The sequence below is a fragment of the Furipterus horrens genome, unplaced genomic scaffold, assembly GCF_987537825.1.
Source record: "Furipterus horrens unplaced genomic scaffold, mFurHor1.1.pri manual_scaffold_11, whole genome shotgun sequence".
NCBI classification, from domain to species: domain Eukaryota; kingdom Metazoa; phylum Chordata; class Mammalia; order Chiroptera; family Furipteridae; genus Furipterus; species Furipterus horrens.
In genome coordinates, this window is record NW_028327181.1 from 31,380,235 (window position 1) to 31,397,652 (window position 17,418).

General features: G+C 38.7%; 1 protein-coding gene across 1 annotated transcript in view; it reads right to left on the reverse strand.

Annotated features, from left to right (window-relative positions):
- LOC149997339 (tetratricopeptide repeat protein 13-like) overlaps positions 1 to 17,418 on the reverse strand; it is a 42,317-nt gene that overhangs the window by 24,193 nt on the left and 706 nt on the right. The gene's annotated exons all lie outside the window — the stretch shown is intronic.

Sequence of the window (17,418 nt, forward strand, 5' to 3'; positions counted from 1 at the left end):
AGGATTATACCCGAAGAATCCTGAAACACCAATTGAAAAGAACCTGTGCACCCCTATGTTCATAGCAGCTCTGTTTACAATAGCCAAGTGCTGGAAACAGCCTAAGTGCCCATCTGTAGCTGAGTGGGTTAGAACACTGTGGTACATTTACACAATGGAAAACTATGCAGCAGAAAAAAAGCAGGAACTCCTGCCATTTGGGATAACATGGATGGAACTGGACAGAATTATGCTTAACGAAATAAGCCAGACAACAAGAGAAAAATACCATATGAACAGCACGAGCAAATGAACAAAACTGAACCAGAGACACGTAAACAAGGAACAGAGTAACAGGCACCAGGGGCGAGGGGCGCATGGAGTGAAGGGGTCAGTAGTGGGCGGGTTTAGTAAAGGAACTGCTATAAATGACCCATGGGCATGGACAACAGGGTGGGGGTTGAACTGTGGGAGAGGGGGTGGGCTGTGGGGGAGCAATGGAGGAAAAGTCTGCAGAAGAACATTTTATTTTATTTTTTTATGTTTTTAAATAAGTTATTTGTTTGTTTATATTATTTTTAGAGAGAGGGGAAAGGAGAAAGGGAGGGAGAGAAACATCACTGTGTGGTTGCCTCTCACTCGTGCCCCCAACTGGGGTCCTGACGTGCAACCTAGTCATGTGCCCTGACTGCGAAGTGAACCAGCGACACTTGGCTCGCAGGCCGATGCTCAATCCACTGAGCCACAGAAGCCAGGGCTGGAAGAACATTTTAGTAAGCTGAAAATCATTGTTAAATAGTGTATTCACCCCTCGTTCCTGAGAATATGTCAAATAAGGTAATCATCAGATTTGAAACAAAATAAACAAAAAAGAGCCTATTAAAATATAATGGCTATGGTAGCCTCCTTAAAGCCAGGGTGTTAAAAATAATAAATTATGTTTTGTGTCGAAATAACATATTGAAATGAAAATGAGGTCGTGGCCCTGCCCTTTGTGGCTGAGCTGGTTGGAGCACTATCCTGTGGACTGAAAGGTTGTGGGTTCGATGCCGAGTCAGGGTGCTTACCCAGGTGATTGTTTTGATCCATAGTCGGGGCATGTAGCAGGAAGCAACCAATTGATGTTTCTCTCTCTCTGTCTCTCTCCCTAAAAGCAATGAAAAAAATATACTTGCATGAGGATTAAAAAAATGAAGTTGTGATGTTTGATATATTTTTCCATTTTTAAATAGTTTACTATTTCTTTGTAAGTTGTAGAACAAGTAAGTATACAAAAGAGACAAAGGATGAGTAGGATAGTACTTTTCTCTTTGCCTCGGTCTAGAACGATTCCACCTGAGAGGAGCAGGTGCCACACTTTTTCTTCCTAACTTGAAGAAAGAACAGAGGAGAGAGAGAAAGAAGGAGAGAGGAAGTGAGAAAGAGCAAAGTTTGCAAAGGCCCCTTTCAACTTTTTAGTTATGTAAATTCACAGGCATTTATTTCTTTCACACAAATGGAAAAGGGATTACTTTGATTTTTCTTTTATTGTTTATATTAATGTGATAGATTTCTGTATATTCGGTTTGTATTTTGTTTCTTAACGAATTATTTTATTAAATCTATTAATTTTGTTGAATTATCTAAGAAATTCTATATAGAGTACCATGTCATTTGCCAATAGTGACAATTTTAATTCTTTCTTTTTTACTTAAATGCATTTTATTTCTTTTTCTCCTTTGATTGCTATGTTTAAATATTCCACTACTATTTTGAATAATAATAATGAGAATGAACATTCTTGAGTTGGTTTTGATTTGAAAAGGAAAACTTTCATTACTTCACAGTTGAGTATACTGTAAACTGTGAGGTTGTCATATGTAGCCTTTATGAAGCTTAGGTCATTTCCTTCTACAAACCTTCTTTGACATATTTTTATTACTAATGCATACTGTACTCTAGTACTTTTTCTGTATTTCTTGAAATTCATATGCTTTTCATTTTTATTTCCTTTTTGATGTGATGAGTCACATCTATTGTTCTCTGGGTGCTGGGTCATTCTTGCATCACTGGCATAATTCACACTTGATCAGAATACAGAATCATTTTAATACAGTCAAATTTGGTTGGCTACTATTTTGCTGAGAATTTCAGCATGTACACTTATCAAGAATATAGGCCTGTAATTTTCTTTCTTTGCAGTGTCTTTCTTTAGTTTTGGTATCAAAATAATTCAGGTCTCATGAAATAAATTTGGAAGTGAACTTCATCAATTTATGGGTTGGTTGGGAAGGATATATACTAATTATTATTTTTTTAATTTCCGAGAATTCTCCTGTAATTCTATCTAGTCCTGGGCTTTTGTTTTTAGGTGTTTTGATTAGTGATTCAAATTTGTTGCTCGTCATTGGTTTGTTCAGATTATGTGATTCACTCTGGTTTAGCTTCAAAGAGTGTAAGACCTAAAAATTTTCCATTTTATTAAATTGTCAAATCTGTTTTCTATAATTGCTGATGTTCGATAATTCTTTGAGTTTTGGTAGTCTGGATTATAGTTTCATTTTTTTTCTGACTTATTACTTTTTTTCTGTATTTAGTGCCCGATGAGTCTTACTAAAGGTTTTTCAAATTTACTTATCAGTTCAAAGAAGGAGCCATTGGTTTTATTTATTTATTTTATTGCTTTTTAAAATTTTATTGATGATAGCACTGGTTTTCATTTTATTTTACTACAACTAACATTTTTGTTTTGGTACTTCTTTTTCTAAGGTATTTAGAAATAAATTCAAATGATTTTATTGACATTTTTCTGCTCTATACTTAGAATGGTATAGCTACAGAGTTTCCACTTATAAAAGCTTTACTAAATCAAGGTTTTCTATGGCCATGTTTGAATTTTTATTTGTCTAACTGTTGTTGTTGGATTTTTTTTTTTGTTTGTTTCCATTTTTGATTTACTAGGGACTTGATAGCATGTTTTACAGTCTCCCAATCCTTTTTTTTATTATGTTTTTTCCTATATTTGATTTCTAGTTTCTTACCAGTGTGGTCAGAAAATATGGTTACTATAGCTTAAAACTTTTTAATTTACTGAAGATGGTTTTTTCCCTTTGTATAAGATCTATCTCAGATAGTTTCCATGTAATCTAGAGAAAAATGTGCACCCTGCAGTTGTAAATGCAATGTTCTATAAATATTTATCAATCAAACCTGATTTGCAGTTAAGTCTGTTTTTATTTTTTAATTGTCTAAAATGCAGTATTTTAAAATAAGAGTGTTGTTCTTTAATAATCTCATACCACACTGAACTATCAAATTGACCCTTTTAAATAAATGCTTTTTCCAATCTCAGATAATGGATGAGGAAATTACAAGGCATTTTAACTACTTTAAAATCATAACACTCACCTGTGGCACCTCCCATTTTTCAACCTGGAACTGTCTGTTTCTCCAGCCATCTACATCCTCTAATTGTACAGAAAGGTAATTTAAATAGATTAAGAAGAAAGGTTGGAAAGAGTATTAGGTGGCTCTGAGTAAGTGGTTCTCACTAGAGTTTGTACAACAGACTCCGTGGGTCTGAACTTCACAGAGTGTAGCAGCATGTCCTCTGTATGGCACAGGATGAAGCCGGTAAAGTTGATGGAGAAAAGGCACAAGGTCAAGACCACCAGCTGAAGTAAAAAAAAACACAAAGTGGTCACGATTTTACAAAAAGTTTGGACAAAAGCCAGAGTATTTCCAGGCCCTTCTCACCCATAATGCCATTTTCTTTTCCCAACATATATACTGTAAAAACAAGAGGCCCTTTCTCTGGACTCAAAAGGTCACTAACCTATATTTATTTCTGTGATTCATCAGTTAAGTCCACATTTAGAAAATGCCTGCAGATCCAAATATGCTAAAAATATATATACGACATATGTGGAGGAGACCTCCAATGATGTGTAATTTGTTTGCTGCCTGATTCTGTGACCAAAATTGAAGATCAATAGTTGTGTCTCCATCTTACACTGTGTTATGGTAAGTGTCTCAGGCAGGGCCTTCATGAATTAGGAGTATCACATGCAGAGTCAAATGCATGCACATTGAAAGCAACCTGTCATGCAGTTGGAGATGTCATCTATGGGACTCTTTTTCCTGTACCATCTGTGGCCACATCAGGGACCCCTGGAAGCAGCAGTGAAGCCTCAGGACAACTCAACTATTTGGGACAATTTGGTAATTTAGTTCCTCTTGCACTTGTGCATATGAACACCTGATACATGCAGGCATATCTGGGACATGCAGCATGACTCAGTGAGAGAAGTGGACACTATACTGAGCTTCGGTTTTAGCCAAAGTGTCAGACCGTCACCTAGACATCATTTGAGGTCTCTGTCTTGTATGTCACGATTGGAATCCTCGTAGTCTTCTGTGCATCTGTAGGCATGTTAAATTCTGACCAGAATAATGGGTCACAAGATCATGTGTAAAATTAAGTGATTTTTGGATCTGTTTAAAAGACCTCATGTATCTACAGAACATGGCTTGAAAAAGAGAGCATACAGTTGTATATGAAAAGGGCCTGGCACAAACGGGCATATTGTCCACGTGTGTCTGAGGGTGTGACCACTTCTTTTCTTTCCCACGCTAGCTGCTGAGCTGGCCCTGGTGCCCTTCACACTCAACTTTAGATCACCAACCTGTGCCATTCAGAGAATGTACAGCCAGAACCACTTAAAGTGAGCTCCACTGAGTTAGTTGTACAAATCCTGGTGAGAGACCCCTGATGAGAGCGCCCCATTTCCTTTTATCAGTTTGTTTTAACTCTCTCTGAGTTTAACTGCTGCACTATTGGAAGATATGCAGGAGAGGTGAGGAAGGGAATGTCACGTTCAAACGTGAACCTGACACGTATGAGTCATGTGAATTTAAAGTAGTGAACTCTTTTTGTATTCTCATTTGTAACACCATGATTTAAAAAGCACTTACCTCTAAAGGTAATTTTTAACACTTTTAATTCAATGTATTGGCATGACATTAGTTAAGAAAATTATACAGGTTTCAAGTGCACAATTCTATCATAAGGCGTGTGTAGATTGTATTGTGTGTTCACCACCCAATTCAAGTCTCCTCATGATTCCTTTGAAAATTAAATGTGGTATGAGATGCTTTTTTATAATATATGTTATTTTAAAATACAGTACTTTAAGTAATTTAAGAACTTTCCCTGGCGAGGTGGCCTATTTAGTTTAAGCATCATCCCTTGCACCAATGACTAGTGAGTTTAATTTTTCATCAGGGCACATACCAACGTTGTACGGTCAATTCCAGTGAAGCTGCACAGGAAAGGGAACCAGTCACTACTTCTTTCTCACATCAAAGTTTCTCTCTTTCTCTTTCTCTACTCCTCTGTCTCTTTTCCTTTCTGTCTAAATTCCTTTCAGTTAAAAATCATATATTCAGGTGAGGCTAAAAATATTTAAGATACTAATGTCCTTACCTTCCACTTTAGACTAGATTGATTTGGTAGACATTTATAGATCATTTAAGGCAAAAAAATCCTCGCATTTTATCCATTTTTAATGCACATGGAACATTTCCCAAGACAGATATTGTACTAGGCCACAAATAAAGCCCAAAATGTTAAATTATATCTGCCATGTTCTCTGACCTCATTGGTAGGAAAGTTGAAATAAAATATCAAGAAAATAAAACAGAAAGCGGTACAAGCATCTGAACAACATGTTTGTAAATAACCAGCAGATCAAAGAGAATAACAAACCAAAACAGAAACTACCTAGAGACATAGGAAAACTGGAAAACAACCTAACTCAATCTGGGATACAGCAAAATCACTTACAAGAGGAAAATTTATAGTTGTACGGGTTTATCTCACCAGGAGAAACTCTTTTAAAAACTTTAAAATTTATTCTTGAACAAACCAGAAAGAATACTTAAGTAGCAGAAACGAATATAACAGGGATCAGAGTGCAAATGAATACAATTGAAATACAAAAGATGACACTAGTAAAACCAAGTGCTGATTCTTTCCAAAATATATGAAATTGACAAGCTTCCTGTAAGACTCATCCAGCAGAAAAAATAGAAATAATCAGAAATTATAAAAAAAATGCTTTATCTGACACCACAGATTAGAATCATTCAAGAATGCTGTGAACAATTACCTGCAGTTTCACCCAGTCCAGCACACAGAAGTGGCAGGGGCTGGAAGGTTCCCACGTGAGATGACAGATGTGGCCTTACCTTGGGTGGCCTGCCCTGAGCTGCCATACGTGACCCAAGGCTGCTCACTGCTCACTGACCACAGCTGTTAAACAAGAGGTTGGAGCCACTGTCTACCGTGGGTGAAACAATTTTATTACAGGCTTTCCAAATGCCGAAGCCTAAGAAGGTCTGGAGACAATGGGAAAACATCCTGCTCTCTCAACTGTCTTTACCGAAGGCAGGTAGTCAGGGGCCTGTCTCGGAAATGTGGGTGCTTGGTTACCAGGGTTCTAACACCTTTATTGTTCTATCACTAAAGAAGTGAAACAACTTCTTCAACATTCTATCCCATGGGCCTTCTCCAATCATCAGACTTGCCTGTAAACCCCTCAGAACTTTCAAGAGCTCACTGCCAGCACCTCCATAAATATGCAGATATTCCCAACACAGCCCTCCCCACACCTTCTTCATAATGAATCCAGGGTCCTGGCTTTCAGGAGAGACAGCTGCATTTAGACCTGCGATTTCTGACTTGCTTAGTTTCCCGCATAATCCATGAGTCTTCCTGGCCCTCCCGAGTAACTTTACCTGCACAGTGGAGATGACACAAGAGACTAATTCCTACATACATTGTCAGGTGTGTATAACATAAAACCCACACTATCTGTGGGCCACTGTTTCAAGGATTTGATCCCAAAACTCAAAGATGGCAAAATTAAAAGAAGGGCTTAGGCCTGGGATTCAGCAATGTGATCCTAAGAGGGTCATACTGCCCTGGGCCACATTTTTAGGTCTTCCCCTTAAAGAGGTTGAAGTTAGGAAAGCAAAGGTATTATCCTTTATTTCATATAAGCCTTTTATGTTGTCCTGTCATACTTAGGATCAGACCTTGTGTGTCATGTGGGCCTGCATGATGGGCAGACGCCACAATGGCTCCGAGTGGACCCTGCCTCCTGATATGCACATCTCTGTATCACCACTGAGTGATTGCCAACCACATACTCCAGCACACGATACAGCCAGGTGATATGAAGTCACATGCAAGTTGTATTTAACGATAATGTCACTTTTCTCTCATAAACTTAATTTTGAGTTGCTTTCCTTTTTTTCCTTTTGTTTCAGTCTTTTATTTTCTCTCTCTTTGCCTCTCCCCTTTCTCTTTCCCTGTCTCTTCTCCTTTTTTAATACCAATCTTGGGGACTTGGGGACCACCATATTTTGGGTTGTGTTAAAGGACCCAATGAATAGTCTTTGATTCGGCTGATGGCCGTCCAGAATAAGAACACTCTGACCTACAATGTCAATAGTTGCTCTCCTTGAAAAGCCCCAATGCAGATGCATACTAAGTGCTTGCTGTCCTTTAGTCTTCAAAATATGTATAAGTTTGAAGGCACTGTAGCCTGTGGATGTGGCTCTGTGATGGGCAAAGCTGTGCCCTGTGTGAGGAATTTGGTAAAAATTCCGAGTTGCTACATTTTGTCATTTGATTCCAGAACTATGGCATGAGGGGTGTGAGGCTCAGGAGGACAGAAAGCTTAGTAGCATGGCCCAGGGGCCATTAACCAGAGAGACAGATGCTGTCCCAGGTGGAAAGCTGGGAAGAGCTGAGGCCATAAATGAGACCCAGTCTTAGACAACTGGGAGTGAGAATCTCTAATGTTTCTCCCTGGGACACCTTCTTTGAAGGTTTTACATGAGTAAGAGGGGTGTTCCAACACTGGTGCTGTCTAACACTTGTGATCTCAGGTTTTGAGCTTTTTTAAAAAATGAGGTGTGAAGAAACATGATAAGAAGAGAGGCTGTTTGGGATCACACTGTTGGGGCCATCATCAGTTGGACTGCAGACTGTGAGCAAGGCTGGTGTCAACTGGAAGGTAAACAGATGTGGGAAAATCTGCAATCGGCTTAAAGACAGAAATAGGTGGGCACGGTTGGTGTCAGTTGGGATTCTGGGAAAATTGTGTAGGGCTGGCTTCAGTTTAAGAGTATTCTTGTATAGTGTTTAAGAGTGTTTAGGTCTATTTTTAGCATGTATTTGTCGTGTTTTCTCAAGATCACTTGTTGAAGGAACTGTCATTGTTTCAGTGTAGATTTCTACATCTTTTGTCATACGTGACTTGTCCATATGGGGGAGGGTTTGTTTCTGGGCTCTCTATTATCTCCATTAACCTTTGTGGGATTTTTTTTTTTTTTTTTTGCCAATGACATCCTGTTTTGATTATTATTTCTTTGTAGTGTGGTTTGAGATCTCGTTTCGTGATACCTCCAAGTTTTTGCTTCTTTTTTTCTTCTCAAGAGTGCTTTGGCTATTTAGGGTCTTTTGTTGTTCCATATAAATTTTAAAATTATTTGTTTGAATTTTTGAGAAGAATAAAATTGGTATTTTAACAGATACTGCATTAAGCCTCTAAATTGCTTTGGAAAGTATGGTCATTTTTAATAATTTAACCTTTCTACTCTGTGAGCATAAACTATTCTTCTAGTTCTCTCATGTTCTATTCAAAATTTTCTTCAATGTCATATAACTTTGATTCAAGAATCTCTCACATCTTTGATTATGTTAATTTCCAGGCATTTAATTCTTTTTCATGTAGTTGTAAATGCTATTATTTAACTTATTTCTCCTTCGGATTTTTAAATTTTTTCATTTATTTATTTTTTAGAGAGAGAGGAAGAAATGGAGAAAGGGAGGGAGAGGCACATTGATGTATGAGAAAAAACATGGATTGGATGCCTCTCACAGGCCCTCAGGCTGGTACCTGGCCCTTAACCCAGGCATGTACCCTGAGTATGAATCAAACCAGTGATTTTTCAATTTGCAGGCTGATGCCCAACCTACTTGATCACACCACTGAGGACTCATCTTCACATTTTTCTGTTATTATTTTATACAAATGTGACACATTTATGTATATTAACTTTGCATTTTGATGTCTCACTGAATTTTTTTATTAATTCTATTCATTTTTTTGTTTCATTCTCTTGGGTTTTTCTATATAGTCTAATGTCATTGGCAAAGAGTGAGTTTTACTGTTTTGTTTTTCTTTAAATGACTTATTTCTCAAAGGAAGAAAATCACAGGCCAATATCCCTGATGAACATAGATGCTAAATCCTCAACAAAATATTGGCAAATCAAATACACCAATGCCTCAAAAAGATCACACACAATGATCAAGTGGGATTTATTCCAGGAATTCAAGGTTGGTACCACATTCACAAATCCATAAATGTGATTAACCACATCAACATAATGAAGGATAAAAACCACATGACCATATCAATTGATGCAGAAAAAGCATGATACAATCCAGCACCAATTTTGATGAAGAAAACTCACAGCAAAGTGGGCACATAGGGAACATACCTAAACATAATACAGGCCATAGATGACAAACCTGAGGCCAGCATCATACTCAATGGGCAAAAACGACCAACATTTCCCTTAAGATCAGGAACAAGGCAGGGATATCCACTTCTCCTCTCTTATTCAACATGGTACTGGAAGTCCTAGCCACAGCAATTTGACTAGAAGAAGAAGTAAAAAGCATCCAAATTGGAAAGGAAGAGGTCAAACTGTCTTCATTTGCAGATGACATGATATTGTACATAGAGAGCCCCAAGTGCTCCACTAAGAAACTCTTAGAATTGATAAATGAATCCCGCAAACTAGCAGGATAAAAAATTAATATTTAGAAATCAGTTGCGTTTTTATATGCAAATAAGAAACTGACAGAAGGAAAATGAATAAAACAATCCCACTCACAATTGCTTCAAAAAGAGTAAAATACCTAGGAATAAAACTAACCAAGACTGTAAAAGATATGTCCTCACAAAATTATAAGACATTGAAGAACAAAACTGAGGATGGTACAAATACTGGAAGCACATACTGTGCTCATGGATAGGGAGGATTAATATCATTGAAATGTCCATACTACCCAAAGAAATCTATAGATTCAACACAATTCCTATCAAGATACAAAAAGTGTTCCCTAAAGTAGAACAAATATTCCTAAAACTTATATGGACCACAGAAGACCCTGACTAGCTTCAGAAATCTTGTGAAAGAACAAAGTTTTGGGAACCACACTACCTGACGTGAGACTATAGGACAAGGCCAGAGTAATCAAACAGCATGGAACTGGCCTAAAAACAGATACCTAGATCAATGGAACAGAATAGGAGAGCCCAGAAATTAACCAACACCTATCTGGCCAATTAATCTATTGACAAAAGAGACAAAATCATACAATGAGTAAGGAGAGTCTATTCAATAAATGGCATTGGAAAAATTGTACTGATATGTGCAAAAAAGTGAAACTAGATCACCTCTCATACCACACACAGGAATAAACTCAAAATGGATAAAATGCTTAAGTGTTAGACTGAAAACCATAAAAATCCAAGAAGACAATATAGGGAGGAAAATCCCAGGCATTTCCTGTAGCGATATTTTTTTTTTCTGATACATCACTTCAGGCAAGGGATAAAAAGAAGAAGAAAAAGAAAAAAAAAACCCAACTATTAATACATCAAACTAAAATTTTTTGCACAGCAAAGGAAACCATCAACCTACTGAATGGAATAACATATTCACCAAATGTACTTCCGATAAGGGGTTAATATCTAAAATTTATTAAAAACTCCACAACTACCACCAAAATAAACAATCCAATTTAAAAAATGGACAATGATTCTCAATAGACACTTCTGCAAAGAGGACACACAGATGGCCAATGGACATCTGAAAAAAGTCTCAACTTCATTAATCATCAGAGAAATGCAAATTAAAACCACAGTGAGATACCACCTCACACCTGTCAGAATGGCCACCATCAAGAAATCAGCAACAAGTGCTTCTGAGTATGTGCAGAAAGAGGAACCCTTGTGCATTCTTGGTGGGAATGCAGATTGGTGCAGCCACTGTGGAAAGCAGTGTAGAGTTATCTCCAAAAAGTAAAAATGCATCTGCCTTCTGACCCAGTCATCTCACTTCTGGGAATATATCTGAAGAAACCCAGAACACTAATTTGAAACTATACACGCACCCCTGTGTTTATCGCACCATTGTTTACGATCGCCGAGCCATGGAAGCAGCCCAAGTGCCCATCAGTACACGACAGGAGAAAACAGCCGTGGTACGTTTACACAATGGAATTCTAATCGGCCATATAAAAGAAGAAAATCTTACCCTTTGCGACAGCATGGATGGAGCTGAAGAATGTTATCTAAGTGAAATAAGCCAGTCAGAGGAAGACAAGTACCATATGATTTCACCTTCATGTGGAATCTAATGAACAAAATATACTAACAAACAAAACAGAAAGAGACTCCTTGGTCCAGAAAATAGACTGACAGCTGTCAGGGAGAGGGCATTGGGGGACTGGGTGAAAAAGATAAAGGGGTTAAGCAAAAAGACAAACAAACTCATAGACACAGACCACACTGTGGTGATTACCAGAGAAAAAGCAGGGTGCGGAGGGGTAGGAGAAGGTCACTGGGGGATAAAGAGTGATGGAAGAAGACTTGATTTGGGGTGGTGAACACACACTACAATATACCTAAATTGCGTTATAGAATTGTACACCTTTAACGTACACAATTTTATTGACCAATGTCACCTGAAAAAATCAATAAAAAGAAAAGAGAAGATAATGGCATCTAGATTGGAGAGGGAGAAGTGAAACTATTTACTTCTACATGACGGGTTCTTATATGTGGAAAATCATAAGGAATTCTAAAAGAAACAAGAAAACAAACAAAAAACTCAGACTATTGGAGCAAAGAAATACATTCAAACAACCCAAAAATTCAATAGAGCATAACAAAATTCAATTACAATGTAAATTACTTGGTATTTTATAATAAAAACAAAGCTTGAAGGATATAAAATAAATATACAAAAACCCATTGTCTTTCTATATACTAGAAATTAACAATTTGAAAAGAAAATTAGAAAAACAATTCCATTTATAATAGCACCAAATAGAATAAAGTGTTTAGGAAACATTTCAAGAAAATACTGGAAGATCTGTTCCCTGAAATCTACAGAACATCATTGAAAGGAACTGAATTACACCTAAATAAATAAAAACTCATGTTTATGGACAGGAAGATTTAATATTGTTAAAGTGACAACACTTCCTCAATTGGTTTCCCTAGATAATCCAAGCTGCCTATTATGCAGAAATTAACACACCGATCTTAAAATCCAATCAATCATGGGTGTAAAACTTTTTGACCTTAGAGTAGGTAATGATTCCTCAGATAAAACACCAAAGACAGAATCAACACAAGGGGAAAAAAAGATAAATTGGGCTTTGTCAAAAGTTTAAAAATTATGATTCAAAGGACACCACCAATAAAGTAAAACAGCCTAGGGCATAGAAGAATAGGTTTGCAGATCAAGTATCTGATAAGGAGATAGTAGCCCAGAATCTTTTATAAACAGTTACAGCTCAACAATAAAATGATAGATGAATCCATTTAAAAATGGCAAAGGGTGTAAACAGGCATTTCCTTCCTACTAAAAAATACAGAAACGGACAATACGTGAAATGATGCCGCGCATCACTAGTAATTAGATAAACGCACACTGAGACCACGCGACATCTTCCCCAGAAGGCTACACCTAGGAGATGAAGGACAACAAGGGAGGGCAGGACGTGGAGAGACTGACACCCTGAGCTGCTAAGTGGAGACCGGAAGGTCTGTCCCCTCCCGCCAGCGAGGCTGTTTCCTTTCAGCACGTCGCAGGGTGTAGTTATTTCTGCGATCTCTCCCACTAGACTGAAAGCACCTTGAAGACAGAGATTAACTTCCTCTCCTTCCCCAGAGTATGAGTGTGTGCCTGGGTCTGAGTGTGTGTGTGAGTCTGTGTCTGAGCGTGTGTGTGTGTGTCTGTGTCTGTGTGTGAGAGTGTGTGTGTGTGTGTACACGCATCCATACCAGGACACCGGTCATTCTATGCTGTCTGCAGTCACTGATCTGCTCACTTCTCTTCACCACGAGATGATAACCTTCTCAAGACAGGGCTGGCTGAAGCACACACGTGGGCCGACCCTGGGGCGGGGAGGAAGGGGGAGTGGAGGAGGGTTGAGGTCAAGTAGGGGACCCCTGGAGGTGCTCTGACTTCCCCAACTTAGGGGTGCCACGCGGCGCTGGCCAAGCCCCATCGCTACCAGCAGTGAGCGTCACACAACCCTTGGAGGGCGGACGTGTGAGCATTTTTGCACTCGTATTAGGGACCTAAAATAGCAAATGAAATCCAGTGGAAACGGAAGGAAACACTGACTGCACACATGTCTGGAAGGGTACATACATAAAATGATTACAATTTTATTTTATTTTAGTTTCTACCTCTCAGTGTAGCATTCTGAGTAATTTTTATTTTTCTCATTGTTTAAGGAACTTGCAGCAAACAACACAAATTACCAATGATTTTCAAGCACACTTAGAACTTTTCAAAAACTGACGAAAGCTGTAAAGCAAGTTCCAACGAATGCCACATAAACTACCTTTATTGCCTTCTTTGCCATTAACCTGGAAACCAGTAACAAGGTAACAAGAAAATCCCTATATTAGATGTTTCCAATAAGTCTCCAAAATGAGTCACAGTTGGAGTTAGAAAGTAATTGACATGGAAAAATAATAATACTGCATACCAAAGCCAGATCATTCTGGTTTCAAAAATGATAAAAGCTTCAAAATCAGTGGTTCTCAAACAAAAGTGATTTTTGCCCCCTAGGGGACACCAGGCAATGTTTGGAGCCATTTTAGATTGTCATGAGGGTGGGGGAAGGGAGGGTCTTATCTGCATGCAGTGAACAGAGGTCATGAATGCCAAAAAGCACCTACTACGCAGAGGACAGTCCCCCAGGAGAATGAATTACCTGGCCCAAAAGGTCCAGAAACCCTGCTCCATATCATGAAGAGTCCACTCGAATTAAAACAGCATGTCACTTTGCTTCCTAGGCCAGAAATGCTGCCTTTCTTTGATTAGGCAGCATGGAGTCTGCAACTTACAGAACAAAAAAGGCCAGCTGTCCTGCAAATATCGGGGAGGACTGTCCCAGGCTGAGAAGTCACCTGAAAAGAGTAGGAGGCAAAACAAGATCTGACAGCCTAGGAGACTACAATTCAGTCTCCTATACCCTGTGATAAACACAGTAGGCATCTGAGGGTCACTGCTTCTTTTCATTGCTCACAAAGCACTTGAATAACTGTTTCATAATGTCACTTAGAACAAACGGCCTTACTCTTTTGGATTCCGGAATTCACCATCAAAAGTTTTCCTCTTTCAAAGTGTGGACCTTTGCTATGTCGTGTGTTCCTCAGAGAGCCTACCTGGAGCACGTTTCCACTAACAAAGTACTTTGGATTTCTATAATACCATGTGTCCAGGCTATGGCCTAGTTTAAAATGCTAAGAATGATGTTACTCTATTCTTTAGTCGTGGAGATATTTGTGACTAACAGAAAATATTTTCTAGCTCCTAACAGAACCTCATTTTCTCTTTTCTTACATGTTTTAACTATTCCTACATCATATACGCTTACAAGAATGTAATGATCATTGTTGAGTGATAGCATATTTACATTGATATTTAATGGGAATCAACTAAAAAGTATTACAAATAGAATTTACTACAACGAAGGGGAAATAGCATGCTGCAATAAATTTTATTTCTAGAAATAGTAAGTTAAAGATATAATTTTTAAAAAAACTAACAACAAAACATGTAAACAATGAAAAACCTGGGAATCAACTTAACAACCATGCACAAGATCTGCATGAACAAAATTGGAAAATGCTACCCAATAACAGACACTTTAACAACTGAAAAGCATTATCAAGTTCTTGGATAAAAGAATGATGATACCTATTTACCAAAGTTCTCTCTAAATGTAGTATCTATATTGAAATAGAAAAGTTGTCCCACAGGAAGTGTCGCTTAAATTGGGACCTGAGATGTGTACCCCACAAACACTCTGGCCACCCTCTTCTGCTCCTTACAGGTTGGCTGTAGCCGCTCCCCAATCCCCTCACCTCATACCTGCACGCAGCTCACCTGACCTCCCTGGATTTCACTGCTTGCATCACCTTTGGCCATGAGTGTCATTTCATGACCCACGGAGACAGGCGGCGGGCAGCGCCTGATCTCAGGACCACCTAGTTGCTCATCTCTCCTCCACAACTGCCCTCACCTCAGGCCTGCCAGCCTCAATGAGCCTCCCACCCAGCGCGGACCCACAGCCTTGGCCTGACCCTGCCTCTCACCTCCAGCCCGATTCCGCCTTTCACCTTAAGACAGGCCCCGCCCCTCATCTCTAAGTTGGATTTTTAGTGATCCGTTTCAACAAAATCAGCCAGGAATCAGGTATACTTTTGGACATGAAGTTTCATGAAGAAATGGATTTATAATGTATAATTTATAAAATTAAAGACTACTCTGTAAAAGAACTTATTCACAGAATAAAAAGACAAGACAAAAACTGGGCAAAAACATCAATCACCTAAAACACAGTGTCCAAAAAGACTGAAAGTGAAAGAATGGGAAAAGCTATACAGGATGGTACAAAAGTAGGTTTAATAGTATGAACACTGAATAATAATACAACAACAAATTTTGTTTCTTGTACTCAGAACTCTAAACCTACTTTTGTCTCACCCTGTATCAGGCAAACATACCAAGTGAAAATGACATAATACCATCCAGCAGACTTCGATGCAAAAAGCAATACTAGAAAGGAAGAGCACTTCATATAAATAAGTTTAATTTACCAGGAAGATCCACATTCACAACATACTCAATATAATAAACTCAAATTATATAGAAGAGATACAAAGAAGAATTTATAATCATTAGGGATAGCGCATACCTCGTTAAGAAACAATAGACCCCCTCAGAAAATTCTGTAAGGATATAAGGAACGTGAGCAGCAAACTGGAGTCAACATTCACAGACAACCAAGCGCACACAACTTTCTCCGCTGACCTGCACGACGCTGTGATTCCCAAAATGAACAAGAGATGACAGCAGAGATGCACGCCTGGAACGTCTGTTACACTGACCCTATTGTAGCATGAAGCAAGTTTCAAACAAATTCAAAGGATTGAAATTATATAAAGTGAGTTTCTTGTTCTCATTGTAGTTAACAGAGTAATCAGTAATACATGGTAAGTAGAAATCCCTACATTTAAAAGATATGAAATACACTTCTAAATAACTCTCAAAATAAATCGCAGTTGTAGTTAAAAATAATTGGAACTGAATAATAAAAAAAAATGCATTAAAACCTACTGGAGCCCGGGCTGGTGTGGCTTGGTGAGTTAATCGCTGGCCTGCGAACCAAAAGGATGCAGGTTTGATTCCCGGTTGCTTCACATGCCTGGGCCGTGGCCGGATCCTCTGTTGGGGGCATGAGAGAGGCAACCGATGGATGATTCTCTCACACATCCAAGTTTCTTTACCTCTCTTTCTCCCTCCCTCCCTTTCTCTGAAAATAAATAAGTAAAATCTAAAAAATATAGTTAAGACAGAAGTAATATTTTAAGAACCTATGGGAATTCACAAGGTTTGCATCATATCACAAACCCAGAGTAACAAAAATTAAATCCAGAGGAAGCAGAAGAATATAATTATGCAAGTAGAGATGTCTTGAAGGGTCTAAACTTATAACAGCAGCAGTTAACCTGTTTGGGTAGGATTTTGAATACATTTTTATTCTCCTAGATAATGTAAGTAACCTGCAAGAAAGAAAGGCATTCTCGGTTTGGGTAAAAAGGAGTTCTAGAGGAAAACATGGCATAATTTAAAAATAACCACACCAGAAGCCTTTTGTTTGCTCACCTGCACTGATCTTGTCACCCAGAGGGGCTCCTTTGCAAACTTGTGCTGCTTTCTGTGCCAAGGTGGCAGAGCAAAGAGGAAACGATGGGAACAGAACTCACATAAATAGCGAAGAGCTGAGAACCACAGCCTGAGGGAGTCTGTCCCCGGGCTGTCCCACAGCCGTGACGCTCCATAACTGAGAAGCGGCACCACTGAGTTGACCCGCGGCAGTGCTGCTTCACAACTCACCCGTAACAATAACCTGGGTTTCTTAACGGCTGTGCACCCACTCACAGACGTTCTGTACCAAAACCGAGCTATTTGCACTCAATAAGCTTTCCTTCTTCAACGCACCCCACCTCTGGAACTCCTGTCGACATTGAATTGGTGTCAGTTCACACACACCCAGGACAC